This window comes from Triticum urartu, chromosome 3A, assembly GCF_056163025.1.
Source record: "Triticum urartu cultivar PI428250 chromosome 3A, HENAU_Tu73, whole genome shotgun sequence".
Taxonomy (NCBI): Eukaryota; Viridiplantae; Streptophyta; class Magnoliopsida; order Poales; family Poaceae; genus Triticum; species Triticum urartu.
In genome coordinates, this window is record NC_141875.1 from 6,720,573 (window position 1) to 6,724,128 (window position 3,556).

The window sequence follows — 3,556 nt, forward strand, 5'->3', positions numbered from 1 at the left end:
GGCAACACCATGGCAATTGTAATAGTAGCGCTCATTTCACGTAGAGCGCTACTGCTACTGGGCTATTAGTAGCGTGGTTTTCTGGAGCCCGCTACTGCTAATTAGCAGTATCGTTTGTTTTTAAACCTCGCTGCTACTAAGATTCTGTGTATAAGGTTTTCCCTAGTAGTGTGTGCCGGCTGGCGACGCTATTATCTTCGGTTGGTGGTGCTATATATTTATACATCAACACTCACTCTCACGTGTTGCTCCTTCAGGACTAAACCTGAACTGAAAGTGGGCTGTAATTTAACTACGTCAGTTGGGTCTTGAATTCAATACCTCTTGGATATGATAGCATGTAGAAATGCATGCTCTAACTAATGCAACCAAAAGACTAATCTGATGAAAAAGACTAGACAATACATTTATACGTCAACAATTACGTCGCTAATGTAACTGATGTTGGGCGCATGACAAAGAATACTAGCTGCCCTACAGTGACATTTAGAGATGAGAACATCATAGATCTTAGAGGAAACTACTTTAGGCATATTACAAACAAATGGAAATTATACAAAAGGCGAAAGTCTATATTTCTCCCTCAAATCAAGGGTTAGATTATTGGTACTCCTTTTTTTGCGGGAGGAACCGTTAAAAAAATGCATGATCATGTACTTGAGGCAACACAATCCATGGAACAACCTCAGGAGGATAACACCCGTCCTTGTTCACTGACTGATACGCAGAAGAATATATTGAGCTCACTGAAAGAAAATAATGTCAAATATAATGAGCTCACTGAAAGAAAATATTGTCTCTTACTTAAAAAGTATGTCTGGGTTTTGTCGGCACTCATCCTTACTTACCAAACTATTTTAAATCTTCTTTACGCAACTGAATTAATACGGGCAAATAAATCACAGGCTAATCTACATGAATATTTATGCCCCGTTGCATGCCACCGGAAATTATCTACTAATAAAAGAGGCCTAGAGCTGACTTGTGTGTTGTCATGGCCGAAGCGGAAGCTTCGAGCAAACTCCTTCGATAAGGGCATGCCTGGCCTAGTCGAAGGCTTGATCAAGCTTTTCATCATAAGACCATGTATACTTGTTTTTCGAAACCAATGCTACCAAGAACATGTCCAGTAGATGGAGCCTTCTCACTTGCCAGATCCATGCACGGAGAGAGCAAAAGGCCCGCCCACACTGCAAGTGAAAACACCAGAAGTAGGTTCTTGGCCTCGCTGCTCCGCAGTAAGACACTGTCGTGCCAGCTTTGATCCTCATTACGGGGATGATGGGGGGAGGGGAGGGGTGCATTTGACGAGGGAATCATTGGTCCAGTTTTCTCATACTCCCTCCGTTTCAAATTACTTGTCGTGGTTTTAGTTCAAATTACTCGTCATGGTTTCGTTCAAATTATTTGTCGTGGTTTTAGAAGAAGGATGTGGGTGGCAAAAGGTAGATGATACGAGCAAACCGGTCTTGTCCCTCGTGTGTCTCAACCTCTTACCCTCCACCCCGCCTACCTTGGTGGTTCCACCCGTAAAGAGCGGCTGCTAGCTAGATAGGGAGAGGCTTGAATGGAGAGGAACAATGAGAATATAAGACGAAAACAACATTTCTTTCTTTTTCTCGGAAGAAAACATTTCTTCTAAGCTAGAAAATCCGATTATTTTGTTTTTGTGGTGCTTCACCGTGGTGCCGACAAGCTAGAAAATTTGTTTCTGTGCTGCTTTAATGTGGTGCCGACAAGCTGTATAGTATTGACTCCACTGGTCTATACAAGACGAAAGAGGAAGATTTTTCCAATCGAGCTTGCCACTAATTCGTTTTTTTCTCAAGCTGAATTTCCCAAGGTGCCCCTGTTGACAGGAGGGCGGACCATGACCATTCCATCAGAGCGCGTCTGCACTAGCCTCCAAGACAAAATATGTAGCCTGGCAATTCTCAGTGTAGTAGCGTAGTAGCTAGTACCGCTGTGATCCCTATAAAACAGTGCATGCACTGAGAGAAAATAATCAGAAGCCTGTGACAGGAAGGGGGGGAGGATCATGGCGAGTTCTCCTTCTTCCTTGCTACACGGAGTTGCGATCCTTTCTCTCATATGCTGCTCCTTGTCATGCTCGGCGGCGGCCGGAGGTAATTCATTTACTAAACTCGCAGCATCATGGATGCATCTTCTAGGTTATTCATGTGAGTGGTAATGATGGATGGTTCATTATCATGGATGCATGCAGATGCAGTTGCTCTCGACGGACGTCGTAATCACTGGAAACCTCCGCCGACTCCGTTGCCAGGGAACCAGCCCACTCCGGTGACTCCAGTTCCAACTCCAGTCCCAACTCCGCCGACTCCGGTGCCAGGGAGACCGGTGACTCCATGTCCTCCAGTCTATGTTCCTCCGCCACCGCCAACGCCCGTGCGCAGATACCCGGTGACCCCAAGTCCTTCAACCCCTATTTGTGGGCCGCCGCCGCCCCCGGTGCAGCGGGAGGTGTCGGCACTTTCGCCGCACCGCAAGACCCTACAGCAGGCTGTTAAGAACGTGCTTTAATTAAGAAAGCACCAAATGCTACCGCTCAGACATATTTTCTATGATATACAAGGGGGCAGTGTTGCTAATTAATTAGGGTATTAAATAATATGGCATCAGGCTGGTCATAATGAGGAGTTACTAGTGTCATGCATATGACACTAGTCTAAGTTACTATTTTTATAGTGCAAAGTAATATAGTAGTAGTGTCATAGAGGACTTCATTTATTAGTTTGTAGACTCATTTTGTATTGGGAAGCGCTATGTTACAGTAACATATTATGTTACCACTTCTCATTAACTACATGTCAGATAAGCAAAAAAAAATTGAAGTGCGCTATGTTACTAGCTAAGTTACTCCCGCGCACCTCAAGAATTTTTTGCTTATGTGGCAAGTAGTTAATAAGAAGTAGTAACATAATATGTTACTGTAACATAGCGCTTTCCAAGACAACATGAGTCTACAAGCTATTAAATGAGGCTACATATGACACTAGTATTATGTTACTTTGCACTATGAAAATAATAATTTAGACTAGTGTCATACATATGACACTAGTCTAAGTTACTCCCCACTATAACCAGCCTCAGTGTAGTACTCCCTCCGTTTCATAGTATATGACGTTTTGACACTAATATACAGTGTCAAAAATATTCTTATATTACGGAACCAAGGATTAGTACTTACGTACAGTGTAACCGTAATTTTGTTTGGTGTACTGGTCATGAGTCATCCGTAGCTTCATTTCGCCTGCCCGTGCAGCCCCGTGCGTGCATGGCGACTATTCGTTTATTCCTTCTCGATGTTATCCGCTCGAGTCATATGTGCCAGTCATAATTTTTTAGACCAAATATTTTTAATTTTTCAAGACTTGTTTCTCTCTTTAGATTCATCGTATACCCATCAAGGAACATCAAGTGTATTTCTACCGACAAGATAATTTTCCTCATAGCTGGCTTTTCAAGGCCTTTGGCTTCGTCCAATTATGCATTCCTTTCGGTTGTCGCATATTTTGTAACGGTCTATCACATAGAG

At 43.2% G+C, this 3,556-nt stretch overlaps 1 long non-coding RNA gene across 1 annotated transcript; it reads left to right on the forward strand.

The window, feature by feature from the left end:
• The first annotated feature begins 1,932 nt into the window (after nucleotides 1–1,932).
• LOC125547532 (uncharacterized) lies at nucleotides 1,933–3,329 on the forward strand. Its single transcript, XR_007300703.2, has 2 exons — nucleotides 1,933–2,126; nucleotides 2,225–3,329. It is a non-coding gene; the product is annotated as an uncharacterized LOC125547532 (long non-coding RNA).
• The last annotated feature ends 227 nt before the right edge of the window (nucleotides 3,330–3,556 follow it).